The 26260-nt window shown below is 42.0% G+C and overlaps 1 pseudogene; it reads right to left on the minus strand.

Annotated features, from left to right (window-relative positions):
- Window positions 1-4441: 4441 nt before the first annotated feature.
- LOC138930751 (zinc finger and BTB domain-containing protein 14-like) lies at window positions 4442-15973 on the minus strand (annotated as a pseudogene).
- Between the last annotated feature and the right edge of the window lie 10287 nt (window positions 15974-26260).

Consider the following 26260-nt stretch of genomic DNA (forward strand, 5'->3'; position numbering starts at 1 on the left):
ATACAGATGACACCACACTTATGGCAAAAAGTGAAGAACAAAGTCTCTTGAGGAAAGTGAAAGAGGAAAGTTGGCTTAAAACTCAACATTTAGAAAACTAAGATCATGGCATCCAGTCCGATCACTTCATGGCAAATAGATGGGGAAACAATGGCAACAGTGATAGACTATCTTTTGGGCACCAATATCACTACAGATGGTGACTGCATCCATGATTTTAAAAGATCCTTGCTTCTCTGAAGAAAAGTTATGACCAACCTAGACAGAATGTTAAAAAGCAGAGACATTACTTTGGCAACAAACCTCCATCTAGTCAAGGCTATGGTTTTTCCAGTAGTCATGTATGGATGTGAGAGTTGGACTATAAAAAAAGCTGAGTGATGAAGAATTGATGCTTTTGAACTGTGATGTTGGAGAAGACTCATGAGAGTCCCTTGGACTGCAAGGAGGTCCAACCAGACCATCCAAAAGAAATCAGTCCTGAATATTCATTGGAAGGACTGATGCTGAAGCTGAAACTCTAATACTTTGGCCACCTGATGCAAAGAACTGACTCATCTGAAAAGACCCTGATGCTGGTAAAGATTGAAGGCAGGAGAAGAAAGGGACAACAGAGGATGAGATGGTTGGATGGCATCACTGACTCTATGGACATGAGTTTGAGTAAGCTCCGGGAGTTGGTGATGGACAGGGAAGCCTGTCATGATGCAGTCCATGGAGTTGCAAAGAGTCGGACATGACTTAGCAACTAAACTGAACTGCTCAGCCATATGTGCAATGAACGTGCTTTATAGAAAGGTATAGAAAGATTATGCCTCAACCCTGTAGGGGGTAGTCACAAATGGAACATTCATTCAACATCTACTAGGCTATTTCATTTGACTGAGCGCAGATGATGTGATATATAGTAGAACTAGTGGATCTCAGATGAAAGAGAATTGTCATTAACTAGCCACAATAGCTGATCGTTTTGTTTGAAGGATCATACTATATTGAGACCTCAATACCACTCTCTGCTGCTGGTAGATTGGGCATTTAGCAGTAAAGTAGTTATATCAGCCTAGGTTAGAGAAACCCTTTGTCTAGCTCTCAGTGCTGTCATCGTAGCCACTTTATTCATAGTTCCATTAAAAAAGCACTGGGATAGCCTAGGAAAGAGGTTGACTGAATCTATAGAGTGAATTGCCCTGCTCACTTAAATGTTGAGAGCTTCCTGAATATTAATGTGTGTTACAAACTTTGTCATGTTTTACCCATTCCTATGTGTCATTTATATGACTCTACCTTAGACTTCTTTTTATCCAGTATTTTAATATTTTTATTGCCAGGCCTCTTATCAGCCAGCCAAGCCATTTATCATTGCCCAAAAGTCCATGGATATACATACTTCCAGCCATTTCTCCTACATTTTATCAGTTAGCTATTGCTACATAATAAATCACTCCAAAATTCAGCTGTTTAAAACAGTAAATACATATTTTTACTCATGAGATTTTGATCAGCTAAATGACTCTGTTTTTCTAGACTATGCTTGGTTGATCTCAGTTGGTCTTATTCATGCATCTGTGGCCAACTAGTGCATCAGCTGAGAGACAGGTTGGTCTAGGGGGACTTTTCTCACATGTATGGTAATTTTTTGCCTATTGCCTAGGAAAAATTAGAGCAAGGCTACATGCATCTCATCATCCAGCAAACTATCCTGGACTTATTCATATGATCATCTCATGGTTCTGAGAGAGAGGAAAAACATAGAAAACCTCTTGAGCACTGGGCCATAAACTGCTTAATGCTACATCCAATGGGCCAAACAAATCATAATGCCAGCCCAAGGATTAAAGGGGTGGAGAAATAGACTCTACCTCTTAATGAGAGGAGTTGAAAAATTAGAAAGAACAAGTTAAGGAATTGTGGTCATTTTTCTAATTAACTTATTATATACAGCAAATTGATAACCAGGTGCAATATGTAAAACTGCCAAGTGGGAAGATTTTCACTTATTTCTGTCCTTTAGGCACATCTATATATATGGCTGGTAGAAACATTTACAACAGCATATTGAACCTACTATATGTGAACAGGGACCTATCTCTTTTTACAGTTGATCATATGGTACACTAGGAGAAGGAGAGGCATCAATGCAACAGAGGTAAGTGACATGAGATCTAGGCCTTCTGTTTGTGTAACTTACTTGAGACTTTAGGACCAGTCTATTGTATGATGGATTGCTATTGACATGGTGGACCTGATAATAACCAGCTCATGATGGTCAGCTCTCGCAGTAGTCACTGATGTCCCTTAATCATGTGTTTAGTCTCTACTGGGGTCTAGTGTTAGTTGCTCAGTCATGTACAACTCTTTGCAACAGCAGGGGCTGTAGCACACCAGGCTCCCCCACCAATGGGATTCTTAAGGCAAAAATACTGGTGTGGGTATCCATTTCCTTCTCCAGGGGATCTTACTGGCCCAAGGATTGAACTCAGGTCTTCCACATCACAGGCAGATTATTTACCATTTGAGCCATGGGGAAGTCCCCTGCTAGGGTCTAGTAGCACATATAGGTCTTCTTTTCAAGTATCAAGTAGTTATCTGCTGAAGAAGGCGTGGCCTTGTTCCACTACCCTTTGAGTCTGTGTTATAACTCTCTAATTGGGGTCATAAAATCCACACAACATCCCCATCCACTATACCTTTGACACCATCAAATCTGCCTTGTCATATGACCTAAAAACGGGCAGTTTTCACCTTCATCTTTTCCAGAACATCTGTGATAGGTCTAAAATTAAGGCCCAATATTATATGCTCTCTTGATATCTGAAACCAGAAATGCCCCAAGAGGCTTAAAGCAAAGTTCCCCTTTGTGGATAATGTCTCCTAGTCAGACCTCCGTATCAAGGGTGCCAGGCACAGTTCCTGCTTATCCCTGGATAGTGGGTTTCGGTTCTCTGTCAGCTATAATTAATTATTTATTTATTTAATATAAATTTATTTATTTTAATTGGAGGCTAATTACTTTACAATATTGTAGTGGTTTTGCCATACATTGACATGAATCTGCCAAGGGTGTATATGTGTTCCCCATCCTGAACCCCCCTCCCACATCCCTCCCCATCCTATCTCTCTGGGTCATCCCAGTGCACAAGCATCGAGCACCCTATCTCATGGATTGAACCTGGACTGTCTGCCAGCCATAATTATCCAAACAAGCCAATTTCATGTTCTGACAAAAACTAGGCACCACCCTACTCTCTTGACACTATAAAGCCTGCCTTCTGCAGCCTTTTCTTGTTAACTCTATTTCAGGTTGCAACACACAGGTAGTATTATGTGACATATGGTGTCCTCCTTCCTTAGGCTGTGAGTATATATGACTCTTAAACTGCTGTTAATTTTATCTGTCCAGTGTTGGTTGTTGTGTGTTTGACCAATGCCATAATTCTAGGGTGTTCCTCACCAATGGGGATGAATGGGAAGCAATTAAAATAACCTTTCTTACTGCTCATAGCCTTACTCAAAATTGAGCCTTTTAAATGTCTTGATAAATGGGTAAGAATAGTATTTCAAGTGTAATATACTACTACATCCAAAATTCAGTGATGACTGCCTATCACTGTGTTGCTTTTACATTGGAAGGGGATCCAATATAAGATTTCTGCCAGATGTTGAATACTCCAACCCAGTTATTACCCATGGACTGCAGAAATAATGATGACATGGGTCCATAGAATCTTTGACTCCACTGTCAGATTGATTTAGGCCAGAATTCCATGTATCATTCTGGCTTCCTTAAGCTCCCATCTTATCGAATATGTCAGGTCCTTTAAGATCAATGTCATCTCTAACTTTATATCAAAGGGTTTTTTCCTTGAATTTCTTTTGTCAGATATTTATATTACTACATTCCTTTTCAGTTTTTAAATTTTTATTTTATTCTTTGCATTTTCAGAACTTGCTTTTATATCTGTGCACACAGTGGTCTCGGTCAATGACTCACCCATATTTTCTGCATCTGCATGAAGTACTTTCGCTGAAGTTCTTAAAAATGCCTTTGTGGTCCTATGTCACACAGAATGGTGATGATCAGGAAATCCATTCACTCAATTATCATTCTATACAATGCACTCCTTGGTGCAAACGATGGAGAGGGGAATTTAAAAAAGGGAAAGAAGTCTCTCACTTCTTGAACTGGACACAGGAGTTCTCAAATTAAAACCAGAAATCATAAAAAGAGGGAGCAGGTGCTTACTGGCACCATGAATACTAGACACCAGACTGGACAGTGAACTGTATTTCCTTGCAAAGTTTTCAAAACACCCAACCAAGCACTGCCTTAAGTCCAGCAAGTACAACGCTCTGGAAGTTTCCACCAAAATGCAGTGGCTGGCATTTATGGATGAAGATGCAGGCTGAGCATCCCTGCCACAAACACCCCAGTCCCCTGGTTTTAGCTAAAGGTGATGACCTCCAGCTGCTGCTTGGCCTCTATGGCTATGGCACACTGCATGGCACTGGGGATGACCTTCTTCCGCTTACTGGGCACATTGTTCTCCTGCTGCTTCAGATCAAATGCCTTGGTGAAAGCCTTGGTGCAGTAGCCACACATGAAGGGTGTCTTGTCATTGTGCCTCTGCTCGTGGTCCTTGAGGTGGGACTTGTTCTTGAAGGCTTTATTGTATATGTAACAGAGGACGCACCTCTCCTTGCTGTAAGCCCTCACATGCTTCTTTAAGTCTGGAGCATGGATGAACAATTTGCTGCACACCTTGCAGCTATAGGGCTTGTAGGCTGCATGGGTCTTCAGGTGCTTCTTTTTTTTTTTTTTTTTTACAATACTGTATTGGTTTTGCCATATATCAACATGAATCTGCCATGGGTGTACATGTGTTCCCAATCTTGAACCCCCCTCCTACTTCCGTCCCCATACCATCTCTCTGGGTCATCCCAGGGCACCAGCCCCAAGCATCCTGTAACCTGCATCGAACCTAGACTGGCGATTTGTTTCTTATACGATACTATATCCTTCATGTGTGCCTGGGTGATGAGGCCTGTAGTGCACATCTTGTAGACGAAGGGCCGGTCGGCTATGTGCAAATTTTTGTACTTCCTCAGCCAGCCCTCATCTGAAAGCGTCTTCCCACAGGCCTGGCAGGTGATCTGTTCCTGGTGATGGTCATCCAATAGGTACCCGAACTTCATGTTGCTGGCAGCTGTGGTCCAGCCTGGAGTCGTTCATCCTTCACTTTTCCCATCTCATTGCTCAATGTTAAGGCATTGAGGGGTCTGGTATCCCAGATCCTTGGACTTGGCGGTCTCCATGGATTTGAATTTCTGGTGGTAGCTGTTAACTTGCCCTATTCCTTGCTCCCCAGCTCTTTCAAGATTGCTTCCTGGACTCTGAACATTGTCTTGGGCGTTTTACTGTCCTTCTGACTTGCAGGGGCAGGGGGAGAAATGCCTTCTACTGTGTCATTGGAGGGACTATTGTCCTGGTCTCCGAGTTCCTCCTTGTCTTCATCCTGAGTGTCAGCAGCATCTCCAGTGGGGTAATTGATCTTGAGGTAGTACTTGCTTTTGGATTGGTCATTATTTTTGCCTGGACTGGACACGTCCAACTTCTGAGAACAGTTTATCCAAAAATCGGATACCAAGAATCTGACCCGATGACATCATTAAATTAACATTTTTTTCCCCACAGAAGCCTTTAACCATTTACATATAATTGAATACCTCTTCAAATATATCAGAATGGCAAAAAAAAATCTGCTTCTATTACTGAAGAGATATCAACATCAAGCTTATTGAAAAGCTTTCTAAATTAGGTACCATAGGGGGCAATGGTATATTTGTGTGTGCTCTGAACTTTACATCATCAGCCACGATTCCGACATTGAAAAATTCTCCTTCCAGGTTTTGCTCATTTAGTGTCTTCAGAGACAGAGTTTTATGATCTTTGTCATATTTAATGGATGGTTCCAAACATGATTGAAAACTCCATGAATGCCCAAGATGGTGGAGGGATAGTACAGGGAGACCACATTCTTCCCCACAAATTCATCAAAAGATAATTTGAATGCTGAGCAACTTTCACAAAACAACTTCTGAATGCTGGTAGAGGACACCAGACACCCAGCAAGGCAGCCCATTTTGTTCAAAATGAGATAGGACAAAATATAAAACATTTTTAAAAAAGAGAGAGAGACAAAAGAATTAGGGACAGAGATCCATCCTAGGGAGGGAGTCATGAAGAAGTTTCCAAACAGTAGGAAACCCTCTCACAGAAAGGTCTGGGGGTAGTTTTGTAATCTTAGAGGGCAACATAACTGGGAGGGAAAAGCACTACAAAATATGTGACTAACTGCAACTCCCAGAGGAGAAGTAGCCCAGATGCTCGCCTCTGCCACCAGCTAGAGGGGGCTGGACAGGGAGGCACGGACTGCATCATTGGTGCTTAGGGTAAGGACCAGGTCTGAATGCCCTGAAGACGACCCGAGGGAGCTAATGTGAGATAGCAACCCAAATTGTGGCATTGCCAGAGGTGGGGGAGGGGAAGGAGAACTTTCCCTTGAAAGGTGCTGACAAGCAGCCAGGCTGCTCAAAGAAGAAAGGATTGAGTGAATACCAAAGGAGAGCTAGCTGGCTGCTAATAGGGCCCTTTCCCTTGCTGAAGGCAGAGAGTCAGGTGTAGGACAGCCAGAGCCAAAAGGCAAGGGGCAATCTCGGCCCCAGAGACCGTCATCTTTCACCACATTCTGAGTAGGCTCCCAGTTGCTAACCACATCTTCCTGGGATCCTGGAAGTTTAGCATCTGCCAGCAGTGTCACGGCCTGAGGTCAGCGTCCCAGAGGAGACACACGGCATAACTGAGACAGTGCTCTCATGGCACACGGGGAAACCTAGCAGCTGGGACAGGGGAGGTGATTAAGATGCACGACCCACCCGGGACAGTGTGCTTACCAAGCACCTGAGCTGCTCGGACCTGGGAAGGGCACAAAACAAATGCCCAACTGAGTCTGTACCCTTGTGGAGTACCCAAAAACCTGAACCTGAGCAGCCTAGACCTGGGAAATGCAATAAATGCAAGGTCCACTTTGGAGAGTGGCCATGCAGAGTACCCTGGAGCTTGAGCAGGGTAGAGCCGGAAAGCACATGCCATGAACTGGGGCAAACCCATTGTGGTCCATACACTGAGAACACTCCTCACACACACCAGCAATATTTTTTGCAATGTCCCTCCCTCCCTACAACACAGCAGAACAAGTGAGCCTAAATAAGTGACCACCTTTGGCCTCTTGTGTCAGGGAGGAAATTAGACACCGAAGAGACTTGCGAACAGAGGAAGTTAAACAAAGAAGAGGGAACTGCCCTGGAAATGACAGGTGCAACTGATTAAAACCCTGTAGTTAACATTGACTAAATATTGGAGGGGGACTATAGACCCCCTCTGAAAACAAGGACAAGCTGGTAAAATGAACTATCTGAAACTGTATTGAGGCCACACTGCCCAAAACATCTCCAGAAAAATTCCAAGATATATTTTTACTATAATCACTTTTTAATATTTTTTTAAATTCAAGTTCTTTATTAGTCTCTTAATTTTAATTTTTAAACCTACTATAACCTTGCAAAAAGAGACCTTTTTTACAGTAGACTATATATATATATATATATATATATATATATATATATATATATATATATATATAATTTGGGGGATGAATTCTGGTTTGTATTTTTAATATAGTATCTTTGAGAATCTACCTCTACTTGAGATTTTTAATCTTTGCTTTTTGGTATTTGTTATCAATTTTTTACCTTTAAGAATCTAATCTTCAGTATCCATTTTCACTTAGGGGTGTGATTAACGGCTTGATTGCTCTCTTCACTTTTGACTCTCCCTTTTCTCCCTCAGGTCACCTCTATCTTCTCCTTCCCCGTACTTTCCTCTACTTAACTCTGTGAATCTCTATGGGTGTTCCAGACTGTGGAGAGCATATATGGAAATGATCACTGACTAGATTAGTCTCTCCCCTTTTGACTCCCCCTCTTCTCCTCCTGGTCACCTCTATCTCCCTCTTCCCTCTTCTCTTCTCCATGTAACTCTGTGACACTCTCTGAGCGTCCCTTGCTGTGGAGAATTATTTCACCATTAAACTAGATGTTTTATCATCTGTGCTGTATGGATAGAGAAGTATTCAGCCTACTGTTAGAATAAAACTGAAAGCCAGAGGAAGGAAATTTAAATCCAAAACTTGAAATCATCAGAGAACTCCTGCCTCCCAAGAAATTCAATCAACAACAGCTCATCTAAAAGCCTCCATACTTACACAGAAACCAATCTCCACCCAAGAGCCAACAAGTTCCAGAGCAAGAAATACCATGCTAATTCGCCAGCAATGCAAAAACAGAGACCTGAGCATTAAAATATAGGCTTCCTGAAGTCACACCAAACCCATAGCAAATCAACACTCACTACTGGCCACTAAATTCCAGGGAGAAGAGCTCCAGCTTCATCCACCAGAAAACATGCAAGCTTCCCTAACCAGGAAACCTTGACAAGCCACTAGTCCAACCCCACCCACAGGGACGAACCACCACAATAAAGAGGAAACACAAACTTTCAGCCTACAGAAAGGCCACCCCAAACCCAACAATCTAAACAAAATGAAAAGTCAAAGAAATATTCAGCAGGTAAAGGATCATGATAAATGCCCACTAAACCAAACAAAAGAGATAGGGAGTCTACCTGAAAAATAATTCAGAATAATGATAGTAAAACTGATCGAAAATCTTGAAAATAAAATGGAGTGACAGATAAATAGACTAGAGACAAGGATTGAGAAGATACAAGAAATGTTTAACAAGGATTTAGAAGAAATAAAAATGTCAATCAATGATGAGTAATGCAATAACTGAGATCAAAAGCACTCTGCAGGTAACCAAGAGTAGAATAACTGAGGCAGAAGATAGGGTATGTGAGGTGGAAGATAGAATGGTAGAAATAAATCAAGCAGAGAAGATAAAAGAAAAAAAAAAGAATTAAAGGAAATTAAGACAACCTCAGAGACCTCTGGGACAATGTTAAACACACCAATATTTGAATTAGGAGTCCCAGAAGAAGAAAAAAGGAAGGGCATAGGAAAATACTTGAGGGTATAATAGTTGAAAACCTCACTAAAATGGGGAAGGAAATAGTCACCCAAGTCCAAGAAACCCGGAGAGTCCCAAATAGGATAAACCCAAGGCAAAACACCCCAAGACACATATTAATCAAATTCACTAAGATAAAATACTAAGAGCAAATATTAAAAGTAGCAAGGGAAAAGCAACAAATAATACACAAGGGGATTCCCATAAGGATAACAGCTGATCTTTCAATAGCAGCTCTTCAGGCCATAAGGGAATGGCAGGCCATACCTAAAGTGATGAAAGAGAAAATACATATTAAAAATGAATATTAATCTGCTGTTAAAAAGAGCACGTTTGAATCAGTTCTATTGAGATGGATAAACTGGAGCCTATTACACAGTAAAGTAAGTCAGAAAGAGATACACCAACAGAGTATATTAATGCATATATATATGGAATTTAGTAAGATGCTAATTCACTTCAGTTCAGTTCAGTCGCTCAGTCGTGTCCGATTCTTTGCAACCTCATGAATTCCAGCACACCAGGCCTCCCTGTCCATCACCATCTCCCAGAGTTCACTCAGACTCACATCCATCGAGTTAGTGATGCCATCAAGCCATCTCATCCACGGTCGTCCCCTTTTCCTCCTGCCCCCAATCCCTCCCAGCATCAGAGTCTTTTCCAATGAGTCAACTCTTCACATGAGGTGGCCAAAGTACTGGAGTTTCAGCTTTAGCATCATTCCTTCCAAAGTAATCCCAGGGTTGATCTCCTTCAGAATGGACTGCTTGGATCTCCTTGCAGTCCAAGAGACTCTCAAGAGTCTTTTCCAACAACACAGTTCAAAACATCAATTCTTTGGTGCTCAGCCTTCTTCACAGTCCAACTCTCACATCCATACATGACCACAGGAAAAACCATAGCCTTGACTAGCCGGGCCTTTGTAGGCAAAGTAAAGTCTCTGTTTTTGAATAAGCTATCTAGGTTGGTCATAACTTTTCTTCCAAGGAGTAAGCGTCTTTTAATTTCATGGGTGCAGTCACCATTTGCACTGATTTTGGAGCCCAAAAAAATAAAGTCTGACACTGTTTCTACTGTTTCCCCATCTATTTCCCATGAAGTAATGGGACCAGATGCCATGATCTTCATTTTCTGAATGTTGAGCTTTAAGCCAGCTTTTTCACTCTCCTCTTTCACTTTCATCAAGAGGCTTTTTAGTTCCTCTTCACTTTCTGCCATAAGGGTGGTGTTATCTGCATATCTGAGGTTATTGATATTTCTTCTGGCAATCTTGATTCCAGCTTGTGTTTCTTCCAGTCCAGTGTTTCTCATGATGTACTCTGCATAGAAGTTAAATAAGCAGGGTGACAATATACAGCCTTGACGTACTCCTTTTCCTATTTGGAACCAATCTGTTGTTCCATGTCCAGTTCTAACTGTTGCTTCCTGACCTGCATACAGATTTCTCAAGAGGCAGGTTAGGTGGTCTGGTATTCCCATCTCTTTCAGAATTTTCCAATTTATTGTCATCCACACAGTCAAAGGCTTTGGCATAGTCAATAAAGCAGAAATAGATGTTTTTTTTCTGGAACTCTCCTGATTTTTCCATGATCCAGTGGATGTTGGCAATTTAATCTCTGGTTCTCTGCCTTTTCTAAAACCAGCTTGAACATTTGGAAGTTCACAGTTCACGTATTGCTGAAGCCTGGCTTGGAGAATTTTGAGCATTACTTTACTAGCATGTGAGATGACTGCAATTGTGTGAAACTTTGAGCATTCTTTTTCATTGCTTTTCTTTGGGATTGTAATGAAAACTGACATTTTCCAGTCCTGTGGCCACTGCTGAGTATTCCAAATTTACTGGCATATTGAGTGCAGCACTTTCACAGCATCATCTTTCAGGGTTTGAAACAGCTCAACTGAAGGTCCATCACCTCCACTAGCTTTGTTCATAGTGATGCTTTCCAAGGCCCGCTTGACTTCACATTCCAGGATGTCTGGCTCTAGATTAGTGATCACATAATTGTGATTATCTGGGTTGTGAAGATCTTTTTTGTACAGTTCTTCTGTGTATTCTTGCCACCTCTTTTTAATATCTTCTGCTTCTGTTAGGTCCATACCATTTCTGTCCTTTATCGAGCCCATCTTTGCATGAAATGTTCCCTTCGTATCTCTAATTTTCTTGAAGAGATCTCTAGTCTTTCCCATTCTGTTGTTTCCCTCTATTTCTTTGTATTGATCGCTGAAGAAGGTTTTCTTATCTCTTCTTGCTATTCTTTGGAACTCTGCATTCAGATGCTTATATCTTTCCTTTTCTCCTTTGCTTTTTGCCTCTCTTCTTTTCACAGCTATTTGTAAGGCCTCCTTAGAAAGCCATTTTGCTTTTTTGCATTTCTTTTCCATGGGGATAGTCTTGATCCCTGTCTCCTGTACAGTGTCACGAACCTCATTCCATAGTTCATCAGGCACTCTATCTATCAGATCTAGGCCCTTAAATCTATTTGTCACTTCCAAAGTATAATCATAAGGGATTTGATTTAGGTCATGCCTGAATGGTCTAGTGGTTTTCCCTACTTTCTTCAATTTGAGTCTGAATTTGGTAATAAGGTAATGATCTGAGCCACAGTCAACTCCTGGTCTTGTTTTTATTGACTGTATAGAGCTTCTCCATCTTTGGCTGCAAAGAATATAATCAATCTGATGTTGGTGTTGACCATCTGGTGATGTCCATGTGTAGAGTCTTCTCTTGTGTTGTTGGAATAGGGTGTTTGCTATGACCAGTGCATTTTCTAATGATGCTAAGATGCTAATAATGACCATATATGCGAAACAGCAAAAGAGACATTATTGATGGTCTAGTCTAGTATTGATGTTGTTTGTGGTTTATTCTGTTCCACTGACTTCAACTTCATTCTGACGCAAACACCTTCTTGTTCTGATGACAGTGGCTTTACTCTGGGTACCTCTCCGTGATCTACTGCAGCCCCCACATGCACACTTAGATATCGTGCAGGAGGAATTTAGCAGCTCAGCCATAAGAAGCTGGTGAGATGCTGGGGCTCAGTGTTGGGACCAGGGAGGCCCTAGTGAATAACTGAGCTGAGGTGGCAGAAGCATGAGGCCCTGGTCACTTCTACTCAGTGTGGGATGCCATCAATAGTGTAAGTTTTGATCTATCCGGAACTCTCCACTGACTTGGGCTGGGACTTTTCATATGCACATCCCTTTTCATTTTTAAATCTGTTTGCTTGTATATTTTTTCTATGTAATTTTTGCAACTTTCATTTGAGTTTTATCTCTTGTTAACAAAATATAGCTGGATTTAGCAATCCCAATCTGAGAGCATCTGCCATTTAATAATGAATTTACATCATTTACATTGCCTATTATTATGATTATATTTAGACCTATTTCTTAATCTTATTTGGTGTCTTTCTTTTTGCCAGTTTCTAGAGTTTTTTTCCCATTTTTAAAAAATCTTTGTTGACAATCCTTGTTAGATTGACTGAGGCTTCTTTTTTACTGTATTTTTCTTCTATTTTATGCTCACTATTACTAAGAAGTAATGAAATCCTAAGCCTAACCCTAACCTGAGCTTTTACCTGAGCTCTGTAGAACATTCATATTGTGCTTATGGCTTATATCTTGGGCATATCTCACTGTTTTTGTGGTCACTTTCAGGGATAAACCGTCTAATTCTAAGTATACAAACAGAAATCTAGTCTATTACTGCATTTTTGACCTCTCACTCTGCTTATAGTTGAATCTGACTCATGATTGGAAGCCTGAAGTGAGAAGTGATCATAGAGAGGAGGTTATGTGTGGATGGCTTCTTTCCTATTTCTTTAACATCCTTTTTATGCCTTTCTTCCCTGTGTTGACTAAAAAAAAATGTACAACTTGCCACAAGTTTTATTTGGGGCAAAATGAAGACTGCAGCCCAGCATCTCAGATAGCTCTGAGAGACTGTTCCTGTTATAACCACATGTTCTGGAAAACAAACTCATTCAGAAGGACAATGCAGATAGTGAAGTGCAGTTTATTACACCAGTGGACCCAAGGCAGAGTCTCCTCTTAGCCAAGGACCCCAACCAGCATTTGTGAAAATCTTTTATACCCCATGTGTACGTGTCTGAACCCACCACCCCAATTTCCTTGCTGCTACTGCTGCTAAGTTGCTTCAGTCGTGTCTGACTCTGTGCGATCCCTTAGACGGCAGTCCACCAGGCTCCTCTGTCCCCGGGATTCTCCAGGCAAGAATACTGGAGTGGGTTGCCATTCCCTTCTCCGGTGCATGAAAGTGAAAAGTGAAAGTGAAGTCCCTCAGTCGTGTCCGACTCTTGGTGACCCCATGGACTGTAGGTAGGCTCCTCAGTCCATGGGATTTCCCAGGCAAGTGTACTGGAGTGGGGTGCAATTTCCTTGAGACTTACATAAAACAAAGGAAGGGTAAATACAATCACAGTAATCCCATCATTCATGTGTTAGGTGTTCAAACAGTTAATAATCAATAAGCCTGCGGTTACATCCCAGTAGATACAGAAATAATTTATGACCTGTCCGGAGGCAGGGGTGATTAGAGTGTGTTTTCTCTTAGGCGATGAGTAACCTGGATGTGATCTTCAAGATTTCCCTGTCTAGATGGGGTCTTATCCTTTTATTGTAGTTTCCATAGGCACTCAGCACAGAGTTCAGCATCCATTGGAGAGGTGGCCGAGCGTGATAAGCATGAACAGGCCAAAGACGGAATTCAGCTCTGTTTCCTCCTTCATGCTCCTCTCTTGATGCTCTTAACTCATATTATGAGCATCATTCATAGGGATATATTGCACCCTGGCTCTCCGGCTGCCAGTTTGGGAGAATGACATCAACCTTTGGGTTACAAAGTTCATAACACATTGTAAAATTCAGGGTCCAAAAAGCAGAACTATCAAGGTAACTATAACAGTGGTAAATATAGTTTTCCACCAATTGCCCTTCATCCAAGATAGGACTGAAGTCCAGAAAGGAATGTTTTCATTTGACATTGTTTTTACCTGGTTTTTCATGTCATCTAAACAGTCAATACATTGCTAGATAAGTCAGGATTGTATACACAACATTCAACCTTAATTATAGAACAAATCCCTCCTTGAGCAGCTGTGAGTATGTCCAAAGCCATGCTATTATGAATTACCACTTTTCTCATTTGGATTTGCTCTTCATTTAAGGCTTGGATGGCTTTTGTTCTATCTAGGAGGGCATGTTTTGTGAAATTAGTTAAGGCCTCTACTTTAATCATGATATCGCTTGTCCCTATAGAGGGTACAAATAAGGCAGCAATATACTCACACCATTGTAACCTGGATCTTGTCCACCTAGCATGTAAATAAGGTAGATTTACCAGGGCTTGTTGTAGGTTAAGCTTTTGTTACACTGGCATTTATATCAAATGTAACCCCATGACTCGAATCTATTGACTGTAGGTTTTACACCAAGAAAGCAAGGAGAGGTTATGATAAACAAGAGAGAAGAAAGTCTCTTTTTGCCATCCCAGAAAAGAACAGAGTGGTTTAAAATCTCCTTGGTAGAGCAGTGACACCCACCAAGAAAGTCCATCCATCACTGACAGAGGCATAGCCCTACATACCCAGCAGTTGGAAGTGTTACGGAAGTCTGTATAGGAATATGCCCATGAGATGAAAACATTGTCCTGAGTTGAAATGGAAGTTAAATTCAAAATCACGTTGATGAGGCCAAGCAGCAGGAGTTGATTGTGCAGCTTTATCCTGAAGGGGTTCTTCCAGGATCTTCTCTTCCTTCTTCTCAAGGATGGTCTTAGTCTCTCGAGGGTCGGTGGGGTCCCTCTGTGCAGTCCACTCAGCGTTTTATGGGTCTGCGTGGTATGTTCTCTTCACCCTCGTATGATGGATCCAAGGGACAATACCTGCAACTTTAACTGCAGTAGGGGTAGTTAGAATAACATAAGGGTCCTTTGACCAAGAGGCTAGCAAATCATGTTTCCAATCTTTGATGCATACTTGGTCACCAAGCGTAAACTCATGAATCTGTTCCCCAAGGGGGAATGACACCCTTTCTTGTACAAACTTAGTTACCCGATTTATTATCTTACCCAGTTCTATCTGCTGTGAAATCCTATCCCCCCTTACCTGACACCTGTTTTATAATGGGAGGGAGCTTCCCATACACAATTTCGTATGGAGAATAGCCTTGGGACTGTGGGGTCATCCTGAGTCTGAGCAGAGCCATTGGAAGCAAGTCAACCCAGGAGCAGTCAGTCTCTATGATCCACTTGGAGAGTCTCTTTAATGTCCGGTTGGTTCATCCCACCATCTCAGAATTCTGGGCCTATATGCAGTTTGCAGTTTCCATTTGATGTTTAAAGTTTTGCTTGCTTGTTGTACTAAATCAGCTACAAAAACCGGGTCATTGTCTGAACTAATACTGGTAGGAAGTCCAAATCTGGGACTATTTCCCTAAGCAGGCACCAGGCTACTTCTGATGCTCTTTCAGTCCAGGTAGGAAAAGCTTCTACCCATCCTGAGAATGTATATACCATGACCAGCAGGTAACAGTAGTATCAGTGAAGTTTCATTTCAGTGAAGTCCACTCCCAGGTGTTCAAAGGGCAGCATGCCTTTCAGCTAAATACCTGGAGGTTTTTGTCTGAATACCCGAGAGGCAGCATTAACCTGTGAGCAGGCAGCATGCCCTAGGTGGGTCGCTTGGTGTGTTTGGCTTACCAGATTGTGTGACAGCTCCTCCAGTACCAATAATTTGCCACTTGGCAATTCCCACCATTCCTTTTCAGTTTTGATGGACCCTTCCACATTGGCTAACCTGACAGCCATTGTCCTTCTTTTGTAAGGCTAGTACCATCAGTATATAAGACCCAACTAGGGTCTGGAACCTTGTGTCCTTCTTTAAAACAAACCCCAGATACCTTACCTCTTCCTTGCAGATCTGTGCCTTCTTCTTCAACACCCAGTAGGTAACCTGCTTTCATCAGCACCTGGAGCAATGCTTTTGTCCCTTTCCAGCATTTTTCCTTGGTCTCAGCAGCCAGCAGCAGGTCATCCCCATATTGTAGGAGCCAACATCCATACCCTTCCAGATAGAATGAGTTCAGGTCAGAAGCCAAGGCTTCTCCAAAGATGGCTGGGGAGTTCTTAAACCCTTGTGAGGGAGTCCAGATGAGCTGATGTTTGGTGACCCCGACTAGATCTTCCCATTCAAAGGCAAAGATGGGCTATGACGCTGGGGTGAGGCATACGTAGAAGAAGACATCATTGAGGTCTAGGTGAGTATAAACTTTAGTCCTTGGCCAGAGGAGGTTAAGTAAGGTATAGGGGTTTGAAACAGTGGGGTGTAAAGTCATAGTAGCTTGGTTGACTAGCCTGAGATCCTATACAGGCCTATAGTCCTGTCCTCCTTCCTTTTTGACTGGCAGGATCAGCGTATTCCAAGCCAACCGGCACTCCACCAGAATGCTGTCTTGTTTCAATCTATTGATGTGGGGCAGTATGCCGGCCCAGGCCTCTATCAGTAGCGGATACTGGTGCTTTCTAACCGGGATGGTGCCTGGTTTGAGTTCTGTTATCACTGGGGCTTGATGTTTAGCCAGCCTGGGGGGAGGGGGTTCGTCTTCTGCCCAGACCTCATGGAATAATTGAGTTAGCTCTCTCTCAGGCCCTTCTGGCCCACCAGGTTCTTCCTTTGGAAGCTCATGAAACCTCCACTCATCTTGGGGTGGTATTGAGAGAGAGCGAGCAAATAAATCATAGTGTCCATCTGGAAGGTGAGCCTCTCCTCAGGGGAGAAAGTCACTTGTGCTCCTAATTTGGAGAGCAAGTCTCTTCCCAATAAGGGTACTGGGTACTCAGGAATGTAAAGGAATTCATGAATCACTTGGTGTACCCCCATCTGACATTTTCTGGGCTGGCAAAATGATTTAATCATTTCTTCTTCCTATACCCCAGTTACAGCGGTAGTTAGTCTTTTTGGAGAGTGGTGCCACAGGTTTTGTTACTACCGACAGTTCTGCTCCTGTATCCACCATGAAGTCAATGTTTTGGTCCCCCACTTTTAATGTTACCATGGGCTCTCGGGACCTGATATCTCTGAGCCCTGGCAGCCCTATTTTATTTCCAAGTCAGCAAGCCCCACAACTGTGGGAGCTTCCTCTTCCTTCCTTGCCTTAGGACATTCATTCTTCCAATCGCCAAAAGCTTGGCACCAGGCACACTCGTTTGGCTGTAACGGGGCCTGGGGACTCCTTTGGGACCAGTTGAAAGACTGTCCTGTCCCTGGGGCAGATTAGGTTTTTTGGAGGGCCCGAGATAGACTTTTCCAGAGCAGCAGCTAGCATTGCAAATGTCTTGTCTGTTCTCTTTTTTTCCCTCTGGCTCTCTGGCAGAGTGCAGTCTCTGCTTACTTCCAACATCTCCCTCCCTTTCTTGTCAGTACTCATCCGGAGAGGCAGGTATAGCTTGGGCCGCAGCTGCATCCTGGAAGTGTTGGCCAGAGGCTTCTGTCACTGGGATTGGAGCCTGCCGAGGTGGTGGCTCTAAGACCTCCAGGAGAGCTGGTGGAGGAACAGCCGCTGCTGCAGGTCTTCACCTGTCCCTGGATTGGGCATTAAGGTGGCTTCCTGTTCTCACTTCCTTCCATCTTTCTTACCTTCTCAGACCTTCTTCTACTTTTCCTTTTTTGTTCTGTCTATGAAGTTCTCAGTACCCTATGTACTTCTGATACTTCCACTTAATGACACTTAAATTCCCATTCTGCCTCCTTCTTAATTGGGGTGAGAAGAGCCTTACCTGCCAGATCCCAGAGGGAGAAGGGGGATCAGTGGGCTTTCACCTGCCGGTCAGCACAGCTGAACCAGAACACCAGGTGGTCCAAGACTGTTTCTCCCTTAAAGTCCGTTCTGCCTTGGTGGGCTTGATCAGGTGTGGATGAAAACACAGATGGGTTAAATATCCCATGTCCAAGGCTATCTCTGGAAAAGCCAATTCCTACTCACTTATGTATCTCCCTCCTTCTTGCCTAACAAATCCGAGGGGGTCAAGAATTTCTCAGCACACGGGACGCTTCCTGCGGGAGGGCAGAATATGAGCATACAAGGACCAGTTTCCTATCCCCAAAATCCCCTGGTGATCGCTGGTAATAATTTTCCCTGGGACAGCATGGACACACCTCCTAAATGACCTTCACAAATTTCCTTCCTAAACCCTAGAACACTTGTCGACCTGTGTACCAAACAATCGCTGCTGCCTGCCTATTCCAGGCCCCTGTGGCTCCGTGCTCCTTCTAGTCCCTCCCAGGGGCGTGATCAGGCCCCCTCTTCCATCCTGCCGGGTGGGTTCCTCCTCACCTGAGCGCTCAGTTCCCTTGCTGCAGTTTACTACCTGCCAAAGTGAAGAAACCAGGTGTTGAAAGGCTGAATTCTTCCAGTGGAGTGAGAAGCCTTCCCCCCTTTAGGAGATTCAAGCCACAAAGCCTCGGGGTGGCCTCAAATGAGACCTGTCTCCTCAAAGTGAGGAGTTTCCCAGCCCATGCACCAAATGTTATAGCCACATGTTCTGGGAAACAAACCCACTCAGAAGGACAATGCAGATAATGAAGTGCAGTTTATTATACCAGTGGGCTCAAGGCAGAGTCTCCTCTTAGCCAAGGACCCTGACCAGCATTTGTGAAAATCTTTTATACCCCATGTATACATGTCTGAACCCACCACCCCAATTTCCTTGAGACTTACATAAAACAAAGGAAGGGTAAATACAATCACAGTAATCCCATCATTCATGTGTTAGGTGTTCAAACAGTTAATAATCAATAAGCCTGTGGTTACATCCCAGTAGATACAGAAATAATTTATGACCTGTCCGGAGGCAGGGGTGATTAGAGTGTGTTTTCTCTTAGGCGATGAGTAACCTGGATGTGATCTTCAAGATTCCCCTGTCTAGATGGGGTCTTATCCTTTTATTGTAGTTTCCATAGGCACTAAGCACAGAGTTCAGCATCCATTGGAGAGGTGGCCGAGCATGATCAGCATGAATAGGCCTAAGATGGATTCCAGCTCTGTCTGTTTCCTCCTTCACTCCAAAGCAGCCTTGGGGGAAAGTTAATATATAAGGTTTTGGTGAAGGGGAAGTTCAATACTATGAAGCATTCATTTTACAAAATGGTTTTTGTTAGTCATGAGGATCTGATGTCACCATAAAGGGATTTATTGCTTCTCTAGATATGAGGAGATGCAAGGGTTGAGATCATAAAATCTGTTCCTAAAAACATCCAACTATCTAAAGACCTGTCCCACCATATTCCCTGGAGTACAGAGTGCCTCATTCCACCCTGAACTCCCTCAGGGATTGTTGAAGGTAAACAGCTAGAGTGGCATGTGGTTCAATCTCCGTAGAGGCAGATGGCAAATTCCTTTGTTGTTCAATCATTGGTAATTCTCTTAAAATGAAGTCGCTCAGTCGTGTCCGACTCTTTGCAACCTCATGGACTGTAGCTTATCAGGCTCTTTCATCCATGGGATTTCTCAGGCAACAGTACTGGAGTGGGCTGCCATTTCCTTCTCCAGAGGATCTTCCTGACCCAGGTATAGAACCCAGATCTCCCACATTGTAGGCAGACGCTTTACCATCTGAGCCACCAGGGCAATGCTCTTAGTAAGTGCCAATTTGTAGTTGACACCTGCTTGCTTGGCTGCCTCTAGCTCATGCAAGATGATTGGTGTTTAAAGGGAAGGAGAGAAGAAGAAAATACATCTTACCAGCCTGATCTATTGTATTAGTCATGATGTGTCATGTGCCCAAATTCAAATATACTCTCCATGGTTATTCCTCTTTCTGAATTCTTGAGAAAGCCTATTGCCTTAGGAATATTCCAGTACCTGTCTGTTCCAATGTCTTGGAAATGCCCTTATAGTTGACTGCTTAGCAATTTCCTCTCCTTTTCTATTTCTGGAAGTAATGAATTGTTCCATCCTAATTTTTTTAGAGAGAGTAATTTCTCCATGCAGGACTATCTCTTGGTATAACAAAAGGATTCTGAAAAGTACAGGCAGGGATTGTCTGATACTGATCACTTTGATAAGATGGATGCTATAGGTGTTGCAAGAGGGCATCAGAGGGCAGACACACTGAATCATACTCATAGAAAACTAGTCAATCTAATCACACTAGACAACAGCCTTATCTAACTCAATTAAACCAAGCCATGCTCACAGGGCAACCCAAGTCGGGTAGGTCATGGTGGAGAGGTCTGACAGAATGTGGCCCACTGGAGAAGGGAATGGCAAACCACTTCAGTATTTTTGCCTTGAAGCACCATGAACAGTATGAAAAGGCAAAGTGATAGGATACTGAAAGAGGAACTCCCCAGATTAGTAGGTGCCCAATATGCTACTGGAGATCAGTGGAGAAATAACTCCAGAAAGAATGAAGGGATGGAGCCAAAGCAAAAACAATACCCAGTTGTGGATGTGACTAGTGATAGAAGCAAGGTTTGATGCTGTAAAGAGCAATATTGCATAGGAACCTGAAATGTCAGGTCCATGAATCAAGGCAAATTGGAAGTGGTCAAACAAGAAATGACAAGAGTGAATGTGAACATTCTAGGAATCAGAGAACTAAAATGGACTGCAATGGGTGAATTTAACTCAGATGACCATTATATCTATTATAGCAGGCAGGAATCCCTCAGAAGAAATGGAGTAGCCATCATGGTCAACAAAAGAGTCTGAAATGCAGTACTTGGATGCAATCTCAAAAACGACAGAATGATCTCTGTTTGTCTCCAAGGCAAACCATTCAATATCACAGTTATCCAAGTGGATGCCCCAACCAATAACACGGAAGAAGCTGAAGCTGAAAGGTTCTATGAAGACCTACAAGACCTTTTAGAACTAACATCCCAAAAAGATGTCCTTTTCATTATAGGGGATTGGAATGCAAAAGTAGGAAGTCAAGAAACACCTGGAGTAACAGGCAAATTTGGCCTCGGAATGCAGAATGAAGCAGGGCAAAGACTAATAGAGTTTTGCCAAGAAAATGCACTGGTCATAGCAAACACCCTCTTCCAACAACACAAGAGAAGACTCTACACATGGACATCACCAGATGGTCAACACCAAAATCAGATTGACTATATTCTTTGCAGCCAAAGATGGAGAAGCTCTATACAGTCACCAAAAACAAAACCAGTAGCTAACTGTGGCTCAGATCATTAACTCCTTATTACCAAGTTCAGATTCAAATTGAAGAAAGTAGGGAAAACAGCTAGATCATTCAGGTATGACCTAAATCAAATCCCTTATGATTATACAGTGGAAGTGAGAAATAGATTTAAGGGCCCAGATCTGATAGATAGAGTGCCTGATGAACTATGGAATGAGGTTCATGACATTGTTCAGGAGACAGGGATCAAGACCATCCCCATGGAAAAGAAATGCAAAAAAAAAGCAAATTGGCTGTCTGGGGAGGCCTTACAAATAAATGTGAAAAAAAGAGAGGTAAAAAGCAAAGGAGAAAAGGAAAGATATAACCATGTGAACGCAGAGTTCCAAAGAATAGCAAGAAGAGATAAGAAAGCCTTCTTCAGTGATCAATGCAAAGAAGTAGAGGAAAGCAACAGAATGGGAAAGACTAGAGATCTCTTCAAGAAAATTAGAGATACCAAGGGAACATTTCATGCAAAGATGGGCTCGATAAAGGACAGAAATGGTATGGACCTAATATAAGCAGAAGATATTAAGAAGAGGTGACAGGAATACACAGAAAAACTCTACAAAAAAGATCTTCATGACCCAGATAATCATGATGGTGTGATCACTAATCTAGAGCCAGACATCCTGGAATGTGAAGTCAAGTGGGCCTTGGGAAAGCATCACTATGAACAAAGCTAGTGGAGGTGATGGACCTTCAGTTGAGCTGTTTCAAACCCTGAAAGATGATGCTGTGAAAGTGCTGCAGTCAATATGTCAGTAAATTTGGAATACTCAGCAGTGGCCACAGGACTAGAAAAGGTCAGTTTTCATTCCAATTCCCAAGAAAGGCAATGCCAAAGAATGCTCAAAGTACTGCATAATTGCACTCATCTCATATACTAGTAAAGTAATGCTCAAAGTTCTCAGGCTTCAGCAATATGTGAACCGTGAACTTCCTGATGTTCAAGCTGGTTTTAGAAAAATCAGAGCAACCAGAGATCAAATTGCCAACATCCGCTGGATCATGGAAAAAGCAAGAGAGTTCCAGAAAAACATCTTTTTCTGCTTTATTGACTATGCCAAAGCCTTTTACTGTGTGGATCACAATAAACTGTAGAAAATTCTGAAAAAGATGTGAATGCCTGACCACCTGACCTGCCTCTTGAGAAATCTGTATGCAGGTCAGGAAGCAGCAGTTAGAACTGGACATGGAAGAACAGACTGGTTCCAAATAGGAAAAGGAGTACGTCAAGGCTGTATATTGTCACCCTGCTTATTTAACTTATATGCAGAGTACATCATGAGAAATGCTGGACTGGAAAAAACACAAGCTGGAATTAATATTGCAGGAGGAAGTATCAATCACCTCAGATATGCAGATGACACCATCCTTAAGGCAGAAAGTGAAGAGGAGCTAAAAAGCCTCTTGGTGAAAGTGAAAGTGGAGAGTGAAAAACTTGGCCTAGAGATCAACATTCAGAAAACGAAGATCATGGCATCCGGTCCTATCACTTTTTGGGAAATAGATGGGGGAACAGTGGAAACAGTGCCAGACTTTACTTTTTTGGGTTCCAAAATCACTGCAGATGATGACTGCAGCCATGAAATTAAAAGATGCTTACTCCTTGGAAGAAAAGTTATGACCAACCTAGATAGCTTATTCAAAAGCAGAGACATTGCTTTGCCGACTAAGGTCCGTCTAGTCAAGGCAATGATTTTTCCTGTGGTCATGTATGGGTGTGAGAGTTGGACTGTGAGAAAGGCTGAGCGCCGAAGAATTGATGCTTTTGAACTGTGGTGTTGGAGAAGACTCTTGAGATTCCCTTGAACTGCAAGGAGATCCAACCAGTCCATTCTGAAGGAGATCAGCCCTGGGATTTCATTGGAAGGAATGATGCTAAAGCTGAAACTCCAGTCCTTTGGCCACCTCATGCGAAGTGTTGACTCATTGGAAAAAACTGTGATGATGGCAGGAATTGGGGGCAGGAGGAGAAGGAGACGACAGATGATGAGATGCCTGGATGGCATCATGGACTTGATGGACGTGAATCTGAGTGAACTCCCGGAGTTGGTGATGGACAGGTAGGCCTGGTGTGCTGCGATTCATGGGGTCGCAAAGAGTCGGACACAACTGAGCGATTGAACTGATCTGATCAATTAAAAAAAAAAATCTGTAGTGATTCTGAGTGTGAAGGTGTGTGGAGGTGTGTGTGTAAGAACATGTGTCAAAGCTTGGGAAGCACTTCAAACTGTTACCGAGTTCAGGCTTGCTCTGCTCATTGCATGACAGGTCAATGAATCTGAGAGATGAGGTGTTGAGGCAAGGAATACTACTTTATTTTGATAATCAGCTGACCGAGAAGATCCCAGGCTAGTGCCTCAAAGTAACCATCTTGTTGGGGTCTGGATGCCACGTTCTTTTGTAGAGTCAGAGTAAAAGAAGCAGTGAGGAACTAAAGTCAAAAGGCAGAATAGAGAGGGAGAGGCAGTGAGGAAGTAAAGTGAAAGTGTCTTCAGTCTTGCAAAACATCTCCAAAGGTATGGCCCTTCTTTGGAATGAATATGTTAATCTCTTCACAGGTGGGTAGCATGATATTATCTCTCTGTGAGCTGAACAAAGGTACTTTAATTCAGTCAGGCAGAGGGGCAGGGTTCCTTTGAAGCACAACATTACGTATGATTATAATAACAAAAGCAACAAAAAACAAGTCAGAAAAACAGTTTCCAACATGGAGTCAGAATTGGCTTCTTCTCTGCAGCACGGTCAGAACTGGTTTCTTCCCTGCAACAATTCCCCACTGTCAAAGTCCATTTCACAGTCTTGTGGATCAAAGGGTGAAGACGGTTCTGCTTAGTTAGATGGCTCTTTCTGGGAGTTTCCACCATCACTGCCAGTTTCTCAAATGTTGAGATTTGTCTTCATTTTGTTCCTCTTTTGGTGTCTATTTTACACCTGTAGACTTAGAAATATTGAACTTCAAATCCATGAGTCAGCATCTCAAGTTAAGAAATTTAGCACTTTTCTATGTATGGGAAGATACAAGAGTCAGGGCTCATTAAAATTATTTCCTTGATGTGTACCTCAGCCATCTGAGGCCTGTAATGCTGTATTCTTAGTGTTTCCTCAGAGTTCACCATAGGGAGTGGCTGCAGTCCAATGACTGCCAGGTGGCAGGCATTCCCCTTCCTCAGGGTTCACTGGCTCATGTTGAAGGGCTGCAATTGCTGATTCCATTCCTCAGGTCTTCCCCTCTTGGTCATGCAATTTGATAAATATTTGGGACGCATTTCCCAAATATGATCAACTTTTGTCCCATAGCACTGGGAGGCTCATCCTCATTCAAGCAAACATTCTTGATAGCTCACTCCAGGTGTTAAGGTTTAGAACAGGCCCCATCAATAATTAAAAAATTCTCTGGATTCTAACTACAATTCAGGAGACATTTTCCTTGTTGCTTTTTCTCATATCTAGAATCACACTACTGCAATTATTTTATGTTACAAATATTATTTCCTTAAAGTGTTTATCTTAGAAGTTTTGTTGGAGGCCTAATTACATATTAGCTACTTCAAGAGACAACAATCTTATAAATTAAACAAGATATAAGTAATGCATAGTTCAGCAAGGAGATACAGAGCACAATTTGAAAACAAAGAAGAAATTTAAACAATGACTAGTATAACTAGTTGTAATCCAGTTGCAGTAAATGAATGACCAAAGGAGCCAAAGCTGACTTAATTAGCTTTCTGCAGTTTTGTTGTACTGCTATGCATGCTTATGCATGGCTTAATCTTTGAGGCAAGGATATGTTGCTGGCAGGATCAACCAGGTAGAGAAAAAAAAATATATAAACGTTCCCAAATATACAATCTACAAAACCATTGAAAGTCATATTTAATTGAAGGAGAAGGTCTTTCTTAGAGCTGGAAAATACAGATTTAAACCAGTAATCCTTTTAGATAGAAACCATAAAAGTTACAAGCATATTTACCAGTTTACTCAGTTCTCTGTAACTAATCCTTTTTGTTAACAGTGTTATGAAGTCATCAGTTTTCTCATTAGGATTCTTCAATTTTTTGCTCAGTTCAATATTATGTTCTAAAAGTCAGAAACTTGTATATATATGAAAGTACTTTTTTATAAATCTTGAAGAGGAGATATTTGTATTTACATACAAATTGTGAAATTATTTCTTCTAGTTCTGTGAAAAATACTATTGGTACTGGATAGGGATTACATTGAATCTATAGATTGCTTTGGGTAGCATACTCATGTTCACTATATTGATTTGTCCAATCAATAAACATGGTATTTTTCTCCATCTATTGTGTCATCTTTGATTTCTTTCATCAGTGTTTTATGGTTTTATATATATAGATCTTTTGTTTATTTAGGTAGATTTGTTCCTAAGTATTTTATTTTTTTCATTGCAGTGGTGAATGGAATGGCTCCTTAATTACTCTTTCTCTTTACTCATTATTAGTGTATAGGAGTGCAAGGGATTTCTGTGTATTAATGTTATAACCTACAACTTTACTATAATCATTAATTAGCTCTAATAATTTTCTGGTGGTGTCTTTAGGGTTTTCTATATAGAGAATCATGACATCTGTAAACAGTGAGTTTTACTTCTTTTTTCCCATCTGGATTGCTTTCACTTCTTTTTCTTCTCTGATTGCTGTGGCTTAAATTTTCAAAACTATGTTGAATACTAGTGGTGAGAGTGTGCACCTTTGTTTTGATCCTGACTTTAGGGAAAATGGTTTCAATTTTTCACCATTGAAGATAATATTTGCTGTGCATTTATCATGTGTGGCTTTTATTATGTTTAGGTATGTTCCTTCTATTCCTACTTTCTGGAGGGTTTTTATCAAAAATGAGTATTGAATTTTGTCAAGGCTTTCTCTGCATCTATTGAGA

The sequence above is a fragment of the Ovis canadensis genome, chromosome X (genome assembly GCF_042477335.2).
Source record: "Ovis canadensis isolate MfBH-ARS-UI-01 breed Bighorn chromosome X, ARS-UI_OviCan_v2, whole genome shotgun sequence".
Classification (NCBI taxonomy): Eukaryota; Metazoa; Chordata; class Mammalia; order Artiodactyla; family Bovidae; genus Ovis; species Ovis canadensis.